This window comes from Sinocyclocheilus grahami, unplaced genomic scaffold (assembly GCF_001515645.1).
Source record: "Sinocyclocheilus grahami isolate Dianchi unplaced genomic scaffold, SAMN03320097.WGS_v1.1 scaffold1171.1, whole genome shotgun sequence".
NCBI classification, from domain to species: Eukaryota; Metazoa; Chordata; class Actinopteri; order Cypriniformes; family Cyprinidae; genus Sinocyclocheilus; species Sinocyclocheilus grahami.
In genome coordinates, this window is record NW_015506350.1 from 101,988 (window position 1) to 119,956 (window position 17,969).

The following is a 17,969-nucleotide window of genomic DNA, read 5'->3' on the forward strand; positions in this document are numbered from 1 at the left end:
TGTTATTTTACATTTGATTACTTCAATTTCTGTAGTCTTCATTGTAAAAATTGAATACAGATTAATGCTTACCATTAAAGTTATAAAACGTATTCAGTCAAGAGCAGAAAATGATTTTCTTTGTCTTTTGTTCTTGGATTAACATGACAGACAGCAGCATAACGAACCCAATATACTGTTACACAACATGCGTTCTTTCTCAACTATTTAACGTTCCAAAACTGACTGTGTTTAACTGGATACTCCCCAAAACGGGCATTTTGACAATTTTTTTTTTATGTATTTGAACGTTTTAGCGCAGTTAGCCACTCATTTTGGTATTTGTGGCTCACAAGCTGTTTGAGACTGAGCGCGGCTTGAGCGCTCCACTAATACAGATCAGTGGTGGTGCGCGCGCGTTTGGTGTAAGCACGAAACCTGCGGGAATTACTAAAATAATGCACAATACAAGCACTATTTAACCGGAGCGAATGAGACGTGTGTGAGAGAGAAGGGGTTGTCGGAGAGAAGAGAGCGAGAATGCGCGGCTGATGTTATTGCCTGTGCCGCTGGTAACAAAACGGATCGCCTCGGAATCTGAAAGAAGTGAGACTGACCGATCGATCACCGATCCGGGCCGATCATGAGGAAAACCGGCCGATTCCGATCCCTGGCCGATCAATCGGTGCATCTCTATCATAAACTTAAATTTGCAGATGAACTGCCCATCTTTTTTCCATTAGTGAAAGCGTTTTGATTCTGAAGTTGTTTTACAAGACTCGAAATGAATAGTAAAGTAACATGAGATTCAGAAATCAGCACTCACTCACTAAATAAATCAGCAAAACTCATTACTCCTGATTTTCCCACTTCTCAAAGATCACTAGGACCAGTAAAGGCACAGAGACACAGGACAGGACTCTTGAAACCTGAGAATAGATGACAACAACCCTGAACCAACATACAGAAATACCTAACTTTCCTGTAAGTTTAATCGCAACATATAATCACTGCTGTTAACAGTGTTCACTGTTTGTTTGAATACATGTCATTAACGGCATGATTTCTACTGTACATTTCTGCCATTTGGACATCACCTTGACAGTCACCACTGATAAGCTACTCCTAAATGTAATATAGAAACTTCATTTTCTGAATTGAAATGATCACAGGTCCCAGCAGCTCTAATGAGGCTCTCTGGACATCTGAAGTCTTCCATCAGGAGGAGGAAGAAACAACATGATATTTTTAAACCGATGCGTCTAGTGTGGACAACTCAGTTGATTAATGGAAGAAATATTGTTTTGTAGCTCAGAAGTCCAGCACAGAGACAGCTTTAAGTGTTAATTTTTGACAACACACAGCTTCCTATGATTTCCACGGAATGGAATTTATTGTGTAAGACGGAATGTCACGGAATTTGCCAAATCATGAATGAATAAATCAAAAGTAGGACAGTACACTCAAATCAAATTGCAATATGGACTAGTGTCTGCGAATATTAAACCACAAAAAGACTACTTAAAAATGAAATTTGAGAAAAACTACCATCATATCACATACACACACAAATCTCTTTACGGCAACCCGGCAAAACAAACGTTCGGGTTAACTTGAAGAAATTGTGACAAATATATTACTATTGTACAGTAGAACGTACGTCTTACTACTAATACTGCTGCTACTAAATTTAATACTCAAACTTTATTTTTAAGGGGGCAAAAATAAAAATAATAAAAACACATGGAATTTCTGCCATGTTTTAATTTTAGTAGTAAACCTCTGTTGTGCAGCACTTTGTTTGCCAAAAAAAAGAAAAACTGTTGGTTTAATTTTCATTTGATTAAAATATCAATTAAATTAATGTTTTATGCCATAATTTGATTACCAGAAGCAATCAACTACATAACACAGAATTTCTGGGGGGGAGGGGTCGTTTTGATTATTACAATTTATTAAACTATTAAAATGGAATCCAGAAAAATGAAAATGGAAAACAAAGAATTTGATGTAAAACAAAGCAGAAATTGAGAGAAAGAAAAAAAACATTTCATAGGGCACTAAATAATTTGATAACTAATAAACTAATAAAAGTTCCGGGTTTAAAATGGGGGAAAGAATGGAATCTAGCAAAATGTAAAAAAGGAAAAAATGGAATTTGGAAAAATAAATTAAATGGAACTTGAGATGATTACCAGAAGCAATCAACTACATAACACAGAATTTCTGGGGGGAGGGGTCGTTTTGATTATTACAATTTATTAAACTATTAAAATGGAATCCAGAAAAATGAAAATGGAAAACAAAGAATTTGATGTAAAACAAAGCAGAAATTGAGAGAAAGAAAAAAAACATTTCATAGGGCACTAAATAATTTGGTTTTTGTTCAACTTTTAATAAATTGCTGTTAACTAATAAAAGTTCTGTGTTTAAAATGGGGGAAAGAATGGAATCTAGCAAAATGTAAAAAAGGAAAAAATGGAATTTGGAAAAATAAATTAAATGGAACTTGAGAAAAAAATGCAACAGATTTTACAGGGCCCTAAATACAGCAGTGTTCACATGTCGTATAAGAAGAGTAGGTGCTTCATCTCGTCTACATGCGGTGATGAAGCATGAGGTTACAGCTGAGATCAGTGAAGCCTTTGACCGAAAGCGTAATGGAAGAGGATGATGAAGAAGAAGAATTATGTTTGAACAAAGATCTGAGCAAACCTCTGACCTCAAGTTGCCATCTCCATTTAAAGTCTTGGGATTTTACATGGTTAGAATAAGTAAGATTTAATGCCGCTGCATGTCCAGTGAAAACTATTACTTCAACAACGAATACATTTCTGTATGTCGCTTTGAGGAAACGGCCCACAAATCAAGACGGCAGGCCAATGGACGTCCAATTCCTCGTTCTGCTCGAGACTGGGGTAAACATGTCGTTGTCAATGCAACAGATTTTACAGGGCCCTAAATACAGCAGTGTTCACATGTCTTATAAGAAGAGTAGGTGCTTCATCTCGTCTACATGCGGTGATGAAGCATGAGGTTACAGCTGAGATCAGTGAAGCATTTGACCGAAAGCGTAATGGAAGAGGATGAAGAAGAAGAAGAATTATGTTTGAACAAAGATCTGAGCAAACCTCTGACCTCAAGTTGCCATCTCCATTTAAAGTCTTGGGATTTTACATGGTTAGAATAAGTAAGATTTAATGCCGCTGCATGTCCAGTGAAAACTATTACTTCAACAACGAATACATTTCTGTATGTTGCTTTGAGGAAACGGCCCACAAATCAAGACGGCAGGCCAATGGACGTCCAATTCCTCGTTCTGCTCGAGACTGGGGTAAACATGTCGTTGTCGAATCAGAACGAGCGCAAAGATGTCAGCTCCTCCAATGCGTGCTACACTCTTACTTAGTGAACTTAAACACTTACAGCAGTGTACCTTTAACTATTAAATTCAATACTTGGTCCATCAATAGCACATTGTTTTCTATTGCAAGGTATGTATGACGCTCCATTTTAAATGAAACGAGTTATATTGGTTTGTTCAAATTTTTGGGTGAAATGAGAAATCATTAGGCTATATTTTTTCCCCTCCATATCATACAATATCAATATTCATCACTATATTCATTTACTTTTAATAGGGAAGGAAAAGCCTTCCACATGTTTGTTAGACCTTGAGAACAAATGTAAATATTTCCTTTTTGTTCATTTTTATGGTCAATTTAGGGACCCATATGTCCCTTAAATTGTGTTTTTCATATTTATTTATTTATGGATTCTATTTTATGATTTAATATAAATGTATAATCAAAAATGGTGTCTGATGAAGAGAAAAAAAATTAATTTCAAAACAAAATTAATTTAATCAATCTTTTAAAATATAATCAAATGAAAGCTATTTACAACAAAACATTGCATTTGTATTTTTGATCAAATCAGATGCTGCACAACAGAACAGTATAAATAAAACCTCAAACATGGATTAAATAATATCTTGGTTATGATATTGCTTCAAATAATTTTTTTTATTATTATTAACTTTGACATACAATATTAATGTATTTTCGTAATAATTTCTTAAAAAAAAAAACACTTATTTTGGTGGTTTGTGGTGAAGATCTCAAATGAAATGGTGAAAAGTGGCTCTGGATAGTCATGTGTTCATGTCGCAGACACTGAAAACAATGAGCGTCACGTGTTGAGTTTCATTCGTTCACACAGAGGCATTAACAGGCTTTACTATCGCTATCACTGACAGATTTTATCGCGATCTTGATATATCACCACATGATATCTCGATACATTTATCACCCAGCCAAAACGCTTACATTTTTTTAATTATTCTCATAACCTTTCGATATTTCATGGGTAGAAGGTGGTCGGCGTGAACTGTTTGAGGTCAGGCGTCACAAAAACACAAGTCAGTAGCAATGCTTCCAGCTGGTTTACTCCGCAATGGGAGTGCGGCTCCAAATGAGATTCGGTCCTCACTTAGACGAGTCTCATCTTCTCAACCGCAGATTCTCTTCATTTGTTGAGTAAAGGACTCGCTGAAGGAGAAAGCCGTACTGCCTCAATTCTCAATTATACCGCACCAGCTTGAGGAATATCAAAGCTATAAATTGAGAAAACGACCAGCAGTGGCGTCACGGGAAAGACGAATTATAGTGACTTTTACAGTCATCGACTCGCGCAATGGGACGACTTCAGACACATTCACAGATAAACTGGACAGCCCTGATGCTCCTCCAACTATCCTGATGAACTCCAGACAACTGAAAAAGGCTAACCGTCCCGCTGATGTTCACATCACATACACAAGGATGAACAAAGTATTATTTCATGGAAACAGTACATCACAATATAGTTCTTTCCACCACGTTTACATTAAACACATTTTTTATATTAAATGAAATAAAGGTCCGCTCACTACAATATCTATAACAATGTTAGGTGTCCACACTAACAGACAGTAACATTCAGTTGACACAGTTGTAGTGATAATGGAATCACTATCAGACAGTGTATTTGCTATTCTCATAGAATTAGGACAATTATTAAAAATATTTTAAAAAACAATTAAAATAATAATATCGTTTTCGTTACAGTTATCATGCTTGGTGTGAATGGGCCTTAATACCCATTTTTGCTAAATTCAATTACCGTATTGACCCGAATATAAGACGATGTTTTTTTTCTTGGATACATCTGAAAACACGGTCGTCTTATATTCAGGGTCTGACATGTCAATAATACACCCACAACAATATGTGGTGCCGCATACGCATAAAACCAGTGTGCCGTGAAATACGTAATGTAATGCGTGTTGTAAAGATCGCGAGTAAAAACAAAAGAGAAAGAAAAGCTTAGAGCTGCGTGAGTCGTGACTGTCACGTTAGCCTGATGGGACCAAACTCTCTTTGTGATTTTAAAACGTAAGACAGTACCCAGATTTGAAGACTACAGTAAGATGTAACTTCTACTGTTAATAAGATTTTGGTAGGCTACTATTAGATGAATAGCCTAAATGTCCTAATTCAGATGGGCTACCTGCTTTGTTTTTTTTGTTTTTTAATGGTATATCAAAAAGTGAATATTTTTTAAATGTGATTGTTGTTACATTTGACCAGTTTTTACCATACTTTCAAAACAAAAATTAAAATAGGATAAATATGCGATATGAAAATAATTGAAGACAAAATGTGTTTTACTGAGAAAAAAAGGGTTTTTAAAAAGCCTTTTTTCCAAAAGGTACATCTGGCAAATGGGGGGGGTCGTCTTCTATTCGGGCCAATAAAGTAATTAAACACTTTATAAATGAAAGTTAGCCTACTTGATTTCATTTGAATATTTGTTTGGGGAATGTTTTGCATGCGTGCAAAAACACAAGTTGCAAAAAAAAAAAAAAAACTAAAAACTAGGGATGCACCGAAATGATAATTCTTGGCCGAAGCCGAACAAAATGAAACACTGGGCCGAAGGACGAATATTGAACACGGTTTTTCAAGTTTCTTTCCCCATGTATTTTGCCAATTTTTTTCAGCATTGCACAAATTAAATAGCCAAAATGTGCTTTTTACAGTTTTGTCTTGCTTTTCCAAGAAAAAATCTATTACAAAACAACAATTTAAAAGTATTTAACACTGAACATGTTTTAACATTCTAGCAGACACTATACCAACAAAGCACAATTTAACTTAAAATTAATAAGTTAGTAAAATATTATTTTTTTGGCCATCAGACCCCTTCTTGAATCAGGCATGTCATTTTTACTATACAAATAAAAGCACGTATCGCATTGTCACGTGCCTTGTAAAAAAATAATCATATTAAATGTTACTGAGCAACTGACGAGTAACACTGTTTCAGCGCAGATTTTCCTCGCGGTTTGGACTTTGAAGCCTGGCTAACGAGCAGATAGCACCGCAAGCTCGTGCAGCGCTGTCAGAATACATGCAATGCGCGCGTGTATTAGAAAACATGCGTTCTGCAGTTTATTTACTAATTGTTTAAGGCCAGTTCGCGATTTCAATCATCATACAGTAACCAGCAACAATCTCCCCTTCCTCTTCTCATCGAAGACATGCGCTGCAATACTAAACGGTCTCTCGCTGTCGGTGCTTGTGCTAATGATTTTTGCGTCTTTCTCGGGCAGTTTTAAAAGCTTCCACAAAGCTGACATGTTTGTTGCATTGCGCCTCTCACTCTGCGCTGGTTGCTATTTGATCGTGTCACGTCATTGTTCAGTACAGTGTATTCGGTCTTGTTCGCTTATTCGGCCGAATAATTTCAGTTACCGAACATTCGGTGCATCCCTACTCAAAACAGTAAAACTAATTTTATAAAATGCATATAGCTCAAACTCTAATTTGCCAAAATCCACCTTTTCTGCAATGGCAAAATGCCGTTTTCTGTCAATATGAGACTTTCGACTTTTCGAACATTATCCGCTACAGGTAAATAACTTGAATAATAATAAAGTGCAATAAATGGTAACTTATTTGTGCAACAAACCAGTATGTTTATGGTTATGATAATAAATTAAAATATGACAAATACCAGTTTGCAATATAAATCAGCATAATGAATATATTCTAGTTACATAATTTTTTTTGGGGAAGTTTTGGCATGCGGTCAAAAAAAAAAGTTCCAAAAAAAAAAAAAAAAACTCAAAACTAGGGATGCACCGAAATGATAATTCTTGGCCGAAGCCGAACAAAATGAAACACTGGGCCGAAGGACGAATATTGAACACGGTTTTTCAAGTTTCTTTCCCCATGTATTTTGCCAATTTTTTTCAGCATTGCACAAATTAAATAGCCAAAATGTGCTTTTTACAGTTTTGTCTTGCTTTTCCAAGAAAAAATCTATTACAAAACAACAATTTAAAAGTATTTAACACTGAACATGTTTTAACATTCTAGCAGACACTATACCAACAAAGCACAATTTAACTTAAAATTAATAAGTTAGTAAAATATTATTTTTTTGGCCATCAGACCCCTTCTTGAATCAGGCATGTCATTTTTACTATACAAATAAAAGCACGTATCGCATTGTCACGTGCCTTGTAAAAAAATAATCATATTAAATGTTACTGAGCAACTGACGAGTAACACTGTTTCAGCGCAGATTTTCCTCGCGGTTTGGACTTTGAAGCCTGGCTAACGAGCAGATAGCACCGCAAGCTCGTGCAGGACGAATATTGAACACGGTTTTTCAAGTTTCTTTCCCCATGTATTTTGCCAATTTTTTTCAGCATTGCACAAATTAAATAGCCAAAATGTGCTTTTTACAGTTTTGTCTTGCTTTTCCAAGAAAAAATCTATTACAAAACAACAATTTAAAAGTATTTAACACTGAACATGTTTTAACATTCTAGCAGACACTATACCAACAAAGCACAATTTAACTTAAAATTAATAAGTTAGTAAAATATTATTTTTTTGGCCATCAGACCCCTTCTTGAATCAGGCATGTCATTTTTACTATACAAATAAAAGCACGTATCGCATTGTCACGTGCCTTGTAAAAAAATAATCATATTAAATGTTACTGAGCAACTGACGAGTAACACTGTTTCAGCGCAGATTTTCCTCGCGGTTTGGACTTTGAAGCCTGGCTAACGAGCAGATAGCACCGCAAGCTCGTGCAGCGCTGTCAGAATACATGCAATGCGCGCGTGTATTAGAAAACATGCGTTCTGCAGTTTATTTACTAATTGTTTAAGGCCAGTTCGCGATTTCAATCATCATACAGTAACCAGCAACAATCTCCCCTTCCTCTTCTCATCGAAGACATGCGCTGCAATACTAAACGGTCTCTCGCTGTCGGTGCTTGTGCTAATGATTTTTGCGTCTTTCTCGGGCAGTTTTAAAAGCTTCCACAAAGCTGACATGTTTGTTGCATTGCGCCTCTCACTCTGCGCTGGTTGCTATTTGATCGTGTCACGTCATTGTTCAGTACAGTGTATTCGGTCTTGTTCGCTTATTCGGCCGAATAATTTCAGTTACCGAACATTCGGTGCATCCCTACTCAAAACAGTAAAACTAATTTTATAAAATGCATATAGCTCAAACTCTAATTTGCCAAAATCCACCTTTTCTGCAATGGCAAAATGCCGTTTTCTGTCAATATGAGACTTTCGACTTTTCGAACATTATCCGCTACAGGTAAATAACTTGAATAATAATAAAGTGCAATAAATGGTAACTTATTTGTGCAACAAACCAGTATGTTTATGGTTATGATAATAAATTAAAATATGACAAATACCAGTTTGCAATATAAATCAGCATAATGAATATATTCTAGTTACATCCAATCTTACGTTAAATATAAGGTTGATACACACATCTGCGACTGCATATCAGTTAAAATCTAAATATTCTTAAAAATTTTAAGTTTGTTGTCATTTGGAAGTGCGTAGGCCTCCTTGCATTATTATGCTTGTTACATTATGATTCAGTGGCATAAAATGGTCTTTAAAATGACAATAATATCGCTTATCGCAATTATTTCTGGGGCAATATATTGCACAACAAAAAGTTGTTATTGTGACAAGCCTACTTCCCAGCTGACAGCGGTCCAGCGCTGGCATACAACAGGACTGATGTGGGAGAATATGGAGTCACCGAGTGATGAAGTGGCATGTGTTTCCAGCAGCACTCAGACCACGTCAATCACAAGCTGTGCAAATATGCATTCCTTTAGGAAATGCCACCATGGCCGACTACACTGACAGCAGAGATGGCATATTTCTGGTTAGTGCGTTGTTTTGGGCCTGTCAGCCAGGCCTGCTGCTCAGCCAGTGCTTCTGAAACATCAGGAGAAGGTGGTTAGCATCACGGCTTTGTGGTGACAGCTGCGAGTCAGAGATGCCCTCAGCAAACCATTACAGGAAGAGACGTTAGAAAGACAGAGACTTGACGACATAGCAATGCTGTTACAGGTAGTGGCGCACAGAGGCCGATATATATTGAATATTGCCAGATATATTGCCAAGCATTTTTTATTTAGCAGCAAGATTTTATTTTTTTCGGGCCGATGTGTCAGAACTTGAGAAGCACTTGTAAGAGAGGGTTAGGCCTATAAGATACCCACAATTTTAGTTTAAAAGAGTACAAAGACATTTTCATCGGTCATAACTTCTGGAGAATATCAGTGAAGAGTCTGGACAAAGATTGTGCACATGTAGACTGCCTGCATTAGCGAACACTGTAAAATGGAGTACACTTTGAAAGGCTACCCGTTTGACTATGCATAAGCTAGCGAACGCGTTGGGCTTAATGCTATTAAAGGTAGTGGTCAACCGATATATTGCCAAGGCCGATATATTGGCCGAAATTTGGCTTTTTTTTTTTTTTTTTTAAACAGCAGCATCAGTCAGTAATTGTTTTCTCTTTGGTTGGTAAGCTGAAACTTTTATTTTGACAGCACTGAGATAATCAGTCAAAAATATAGGCATCAGCCATCAAAAAAAGAAAAAAAATCTGTATCACTCAACCGTAAGTTACAGGACTTCACTAGCTTAAAGGAAGGGTAGGTGATTTCGGGGAGGCTAACAATAGCAAGCTATCTTTGAAAGCATAAGATCCCACCCTCCCTGCATAATCACTCTCCAAAGCCACGCCCCCTCCAGAACACATGACCGCGCACAAGCAGAGCAGAGGCTAAGCAGCAACACGATGAGAGACGGCACTGGTGGAGGATTGAATGCAGTGCTGTCAGATTACCTCATGTCTCATTCACCGGTGAAAAAATATTACAGTACAAATCGCATAATAATACAATAATAACGGCTTCCATTCTTACTCGGCCTGCAATAGTGTAATGTAACACGCTGATGACGGATCATGTCTGTGCGAACAGGGGGCACCCAGGTATGGAGATACATATGCTGACAGGTAGCCAGGACCCTACGAGGCAGCCCTCGGATCGAGGAATATGATTGGATGATGGATGAACATTTTATGCTCCTACTAGTGGTGCAACGGATCACAAAATTCACGGTTCAGATTATATACGGATTTTGACTCACGGATTGGATAATTTTTCAGATCAGCAAAAAAAAAAACAAAAAAAAAAAAACCTTTAAGTACTTCTATACATAGCAAAAACTACTAGCTTAACTAATAAAGTTAGTAATAAAACAAGAACAATTACACAAATTACAAGCATAGATGAAAACAACAAATCACAGTAACAAATATCAGAATTTAGGTGCAGAAATGTAATAATTAAGTTTAACACAATAGTGCTCACTGCACAAGTTAAATACAAATTAATCTTTGTTATAGCTTCTGTTCTTTCTCACCTGTTTACGTTCACTTAAGAAATAACCGACTGCATTTACTAGAATACTTGCCAAAGCGGGTATTTTAACATAACTTTGTGTGTATGTAAAAAAAAAAAAAGGAATCACGCTGTGTCTGAATCGCACGGCAGCGGCTGAGTGCACAGAAAAAAGCGTGCAAGTTAAAACTGCTTGACTGTGTAAACTAGCTAGACAAAACATGTGCATATGATAAACATTCACTCTATGATGGTTAAAGTAAACAGTTAATCCGCGAATCACATGCGAGCCGAACCGTGGGGCCTGGTCCGTACGGATCACGGATCATCTACGATCCTTTGCACTCCTAGCTCCTACGCCTTCCACAGACCATATAAATACATTTAGACCATTTAACTTAGTGATTGCTATCGGGATGTGAAGAGACTTTCAACTAGCATAGCAAAAAAAAAATGTTTTAAACCAAATCACCTACCCTGCCTTTAAGAAGGTTTCTATTGTCATAAGATATCCTTCATAAAATAAAGCCGTGAACAAGGTAGTCCTCACTAGTGGTCGACAGATATATCGGCCGATATTTGGCATTTTTTAAATATCTGCATCGGCCGAAACGTTTTTCTGTTTGGCCGATGCGTTCGAGGTGGGACTTTTATTTTGACGGCGCTGAGAGCGGCAGCACCTGAACAAACAGTGCTCACATTCTCCCTCTTGTTCGCCATCGTTGTTAACAGTTCTGTCTAATACGGATAGAAGTCTGTCTAATAATCAGAAAGAACGGTTAAACAAAGGAATTATTGTATACAAAAAGTATTATAACGATTGCTTTTATATTATTAGTAATAGAAAGGCAAACATAATACTTTCTTGTTTGCCGTCAGCATTAAGCAAATACGTATTTATATAATTTAAACAAATATTTGAATGTCTAATAAACATCTAATTTCAAAAACCTTGCAAACTTAGTCGAATCCAGCTGTGAGATCTTATGAAGTGTGCATGTGTATCCTGCATGATCGCGTGTTCTCTGTGTGACGGTCGGTCCGTGAGAATTGAATGCGGACAGTAGGAGAGTTCAGCTTCACTGAGACGCGCGATCGACAAACTTTAAACTAGTGATTTTAAATTATGCTGCGCTTCATGCTTTTGCCCACTGTCATATTCATGTCATTTTCACCGTGTGCTGTATATAAAATAAGTGTTACCTTGGCTTTACTTGAAAGAATATGATAAATGCACACAAACTTCCCAGAATACCGAGTGCCCTGTTGGTTACAGTGTTTACTTCCTTTTTAATTATATTTTTATTAAATATTAATTTATTTGTGAAAAATACTTTGTCATCTAAAGTATATGTTTATTTAACAATTGTATCCTGCATGATCGCGTGTTCTCTGTGTGACGGTCGGTCCGTGAGAATTGAATGCGGACAGTAGGAGAGTTCAGCTTCACTGAGACGCGCGATCGACAAACTTTAAACTAGTGATTTTAAATTATGCTGCGCTTCATGCTTTTGCCCACTGTCATATTCATGTCATTTTCACCGTGTGCTGTATATAAAATAAGTGTTACCTTGGCTTTACTTGAAAGAATATGATAAATGCACACAAACTTCCCAGAATACCGAGTGCCCTGTTGGTTACAGTGTTTACTTCCTTTTTAATTATATTTTTATTAAATATTAATTTATTTGTGAAAAATACTTTAAATCTAAAGTATATGTTTATTTAACAATTATTTTTTTTATCAATTTTCAAATGATTTCAAATTTCTTAAATATTAATATAAATAAAATGATATCGGCTTTATATCGGCCACCCTGCTTTCCAAGATATCGGCAACGGCTGTCAAAAAAAACAATATCCGTCGACCACTAGCCCTGACATAAATCATTTTGGCCTGAAAAACAAATCAGGCACTGAAATAAAAGCACATTAAAAAAAACATTTCAGACTACACACTGACAGATCATTCACGTTACTCTGACAAAACGGATGGCAACACTAACAACAGGTTTGTTTTAGCAGCTCCGGTGCTTTGCATACTTCTCAGATACCGTTGGATTGCGGGCATGCAAATCTTCAGGCCAGTGTTTATGAACGGAACGACTCCGACACCACATAAACAACATAAGAGCACCGAAGATCTCAAGATCACCATTACGTTCTGATTTACACCCTTTAGAGGAGCAATAGCGCAGAAATAATCACAAGAACCATGCATTGTATGCATTTTGATCCAGCAGACAAGCAAATGAGGGTCTGAAACCACCTTTCCCACTGATTCTTAAGTTGTGGTTTCATATCACTCGGGTTTAGTGTGATTTGTGACAGACTCTAGTAGGCAGTAAAAGGTTAATGGCGTTCTCCACACAACACACACATATATGTATCATGTAAATGAAGCCCGCAGACTCGGGGACCATAAGTTTGAAGAAGGAAATTACTATGCTAATATGCTACTTTAAAAGTAAATGTCAAAAGAAAATACATTACCCTCACAATTCCAAACAGCCCTGTGGAACTGCTTAAATGTGACATTTCCCCAATCACAGGAGAAAGGGAACACCTCATGGCCAACCGTCTGCTACAGCAAATGATTAGCACTGAATTTCAAACAACTGATTGCACCAAGGCGGTGCTTAGCTGGGCGTCTGAGACTATTCCTCATTGTGCGAGCATGCAGAACTTCCGACCCAGAAGAGGGGAAGGAGAAAAGAAACAAACAAAAGAACCAATTAATAAATTCAGACAATTTGCATGCACTCAGTCCTAGACCGTATACAATAATGGACTTGGTACAAACCAAATCATAACACGCCAAAAAGCTGCCACACTTGAGAACTTAAGTCATCAAGTTATTACAATAACGAAAAACTTTATGTAGCACCTTTCATAAAAATGGTGCAGCTCTAAATGCTTTACAATAAATAAGTTCAAGGTTTTACAATAATAAAGCACTTCAAGTGCTTAAAAGCATTACAATAAAATGAATCAATTACAGTAGCTAAACGTATTTAGGCAGATGCAACGGTAGCCACTAGTGTTGTCAAAAAACCCGGTACTTCGGTACCAAGTCTGTACTAAAAAAATGAAAACGTTATGGTACCAGGTTTTTTTAAGTACCGGTGATACCGAGTTCCCGGTCAAACCGGTTCTTGATGCGCTAATCGAAAGGTGCGCAGATGCGCTCTCTTCATAAAAGCACTGAGACGCGGCGGCATCAAAACGAGGAAACACACCAAACTAACAAAACACTTTAAAGACAGACACCCAGATCAAATGAAAGAGTTCAAGCAGGTAAGTTTCATTTAATTTGTAATATTTAGATCTTCCATACATTGATTTATTAGTGGTGGCCCGCCACAATATCAAAACTGACCGCCACAGATAGATTTTCCAAAAGCACTGCACGTGTCAAAGTCGAAACCCGGAGCGGGTGTTTTTATATCTCTGTATTTCTGAAGTAACCCGACTGTCTTCAGAAAATGATGGATGTCATTTTCATTTCATCTTGCCTGTAATGCCTGATAAAGCAGCGTTTGTGAGCACAGGCTTATTAGATTACAGCGTTACCGGGGAAACCTGATCTCTCCCGCTCTACAAGCGCCTCCTGCTGGCAGTGAATGATTTTGCATATATATGCCGCCACCAATAGAGTGCAAGTCTGTGGGGAAACACAGCTTCTATTATGAACATTATTCAATATTTTAATTTGAATGTCGGATTGAAATGAACATCGCTGTTATTGGAGTAGTTAATCGTTAGCATAAGCACGGCTAACGCTAACATAATGAGCATTTGAATGAAGTTTCTTTATTAACTCTTTAATGCTCCTACAACTTTTATTAGGGTAAAAAAAAACAGGAGGACATGATGATTTTTACTATTTTTACACACCAGAGGCTTTTAAATAAATTGTGAATCTAAAATATGCGTGTCAGAGAATGTACAAATGGTTAACATTGTTTGTGTCATATCAGTCAGAAAAGCAGTTCTGGGCTTTTTTTTCTTTTGTTAAGCTAACTTAGTTGTTATTCTTGGCTGAATAACTCTAGAAGGGTTTAAAAGCTTTTTAAAATTAAATATGTACACAGTTTGGATTAAATTAAAGTATAGTCCAATTTTTTTAATTAGCATGTTTTCGTGTTTTGCTTTGGTACCGAAATTGGTACCGAGAACTGTGGATTTTCACTGGTACTGGTACCGAATACTGAAATTGTGGTACGGTGACAACACTAGTAGCCTAAAAAGACTATTTTCTGATGCACATTAATAGACACTGTTACAGGATTTTTTTTTCAGCTGTAATCTAGCTAAAAGAAGGGAAAAAATAAATGCATTTGAAAATAGTTAATGCTTTTGAAGATATTTAATATACTCCCATTTCTGCAAATGAAACGCACATTCAGTTATTTATATTTAGATATAAATAAGTCAGTGTGTCAGCAGAATATTGATGCAAAATACACTGCAACTTGGAAGGATATACTTTCTCATCAGCACACTAGCATGGGTTTTATCTAGATTCTTCTTTGTGGAGTGTAATATTCTCTCTGGCAGCGCTGTAATTAGTATGCTCACAGTGTGCTGTGCTTTAGCTGAGAGACCAGCGCTTTTCAGGCCTAGAAGTGAAGTACCACAAAACGCCACATTTTGGATGTCTCCTTTAACACAGATCAACTTTGATCATCCGGGGCCGGTTGCACTTGCTGTGCACAAGTTAAATCTACGCCTAGTGGCGCAAATGGGCGTTAAGTTTCGATTTACATAGTACTAAATATTAGAGCGCTGCACCTTTAAAACTTTAAATTACGCCCATTTACACTTTAAAGAGAGAAGATTGTGTGAATAAATGACATGGAAGCTGATCTAAACCGTAGGGGTGGGAATCTCTTCACCTCACAATTAGATTCATATCGATTCTTGGGGTCACGATTTATTTTATGCATAGATTTGATTCTAGTTTGATGCTTTCTGTTAATTTTTCTAGTAGACAGCCTAGGTTTAACATGTCTTAAGATGTACTACAGAAATGGAATAATCAAATGTAAAAAAAAAAAAAAACACTATTTAGATTTCACTCTATGAATTACATATAAATTGATTCAAAAATAAAGAAACAAAAGTGAATCTTTTTTTTTTTTTTACGTTAATGTAACAGACGGCAACAGTTTATTTGGCTGCTGGCCCTTTAAGAATGAATGCATGGCTCTAATATACTGTTACACTCATGTATGAAATAAATGACTATGTTCATGTGAATACTCCACACAAGGTGCATTTGCCATAATTGTGTGTGTATTTGTATATTTAAGCGCAACAAGCTGTGAACGAGAACTGAATTCGGGATTGTTTACTGTGATTAATAACACTCTAATGTGTCAATAACTTTTAGTAGTACAATACTTGGTGTTCATGCCAAAAAGAAAATTATGTATTGCTCCTTATTAATTTTACAATACAGTTCCTGAATGTTATAAACATAGAAATACCTAACATGTTAACTTTAAGTATTGTATTTCACTGCCAACTTAATTTTATCACTATATTTAGACTCAACATTAACAGGATAAAGGCTGGATCACTGAAGGCAAACGTCACTATGCAACTACACATAACAAAAACTTTACATCCTAGTAAACAAGTTTTGCCTTAAGAAGCAATGATGCAACAAAACTAAGTTACAAAATAACTCTTAATTAACAAGACTGTGGATTTAAGTTCCAATTTAAGAAAAAAAATTAAACTTACGAATGGTTTGAGCAACTCTACACAGATAATTCGTGAAGGTACTAGACTTGGACTCAGTGAAGGACGATAACCAACATTTGCAGTGTTGGGTTCCTCCAGAACCAGTGTTAGTACAGTTTGCACGGAAATAACTCAAAAAGCATCCAATCAGGGTCAAGTGAACTCATAAGGCTTCCCACCTAATCAACTAGTCATTCAGGCAAACCAGCGAATAGTCCATTTTGAAAGCACAAACTATTGCTTTATTTACCTCTAAAACACGTACTTTCCAACCACCAGCACGGTCTGATATATCTGGTGCACAAGTGAAAAGAGAAGAAAGAGGCATGACAAGAAAGAGCCGGAGAAATATGAGGAGTGGATGCTGTGTGTAGATGAGTTCGAGGGCTACACGAGGGCTTTTGCGTGGGTAAAGAGAGCGTGCGAGAGGCCAATTTGTGCAGTTTGTTCGACCTAAACGCTCCTGAAGAGACGGACGGATGGCTGGTGGTGCATGCAGCATGAGCGAGTCAGAGCCTTTCTCCCAGCGTCCGCTAACATGTGCGCGCTCACACACACACACACATTCACAAGCGCACAGCTGTCACCGGCAGGCAGCAAAGGATCATTCACAAAAACACACCCCTCCCGGCTCTGCTTCCCTAAGTATCTGTGACACACACACACACACACACACAGAGTGAGGCAGCATGTGGAGATTCATTACTCAGCAGTGCAGACAGTGTGCTGTGGCAGCAACAGTTCACTCATTACCCCGCAGGCTACTGAGACTGTGCCCTTCACTCGAGGATGCTGGGATAGGGTTCTCCCTCTCAAACAAACTCGCTGCTCTCAGGGTAACCGGATGGGTCAACGCCAAAGTCTGGGTCAGAAAGACTTAGATCAGTTTAAAGGGTGTCCCGGTAACATTCAAACAGACCGTAGAACAATAGTAAACTTCGGAGAATCTTGGCGTTCCATGTTAATACCACCGGTTTATGTAATTCCATAATGGAAATTCCAGAATTTCCATCTATTCAAATTATTCCAATGAATGCATTCAAAACTCTTGATCAACAATCCACATTAATTCGCAGAAGTCTCTAGTGAGTGAGTGTGTTTGTGAGTGAGTGAGTGAAATAAAATATTTTAAAATATATCACGATATTTATTACGATAACGATACCAATGACGATACCCGATGTCCTCTACCAAGGACATAGCATAACTTATGAATGAAATTCTTTTTTTTATGCTCTAAACAATTTAATGACATCAAAAAATAAAAAATAAAATCCTAAAATGTTTTGCAGGGTCTTAAGAGGTTAATGAGTTCACACGTAATGTAAAGAATGTGTAATTCATACTGGAACCCGGAAGGCACTCTTGCACAGAGACTCCACATATCCATAGCAGAAGAAATACTACTGACGACGCTTCAGGAAGGTATTCAGTTATCGCTGAAT

At 37.1% G+C, this 17,969-nt stretch overlaps 1 protein-coding gene across 1 annotated transcript in view; it reads right to left on the reverse strand.

Moving 5' to 3' along the window:
- LOC107567583 (AT-rich interactive domain-containing protein 1A-like) overlaps positions 1-17,969 on the reverse strand; it is a 77,938-nt gene that overhangs the window by 49,655 nt on the left and 10,314 nt on the right. The gene's annotated exons all lie outside the window — the stretch shown is intronic.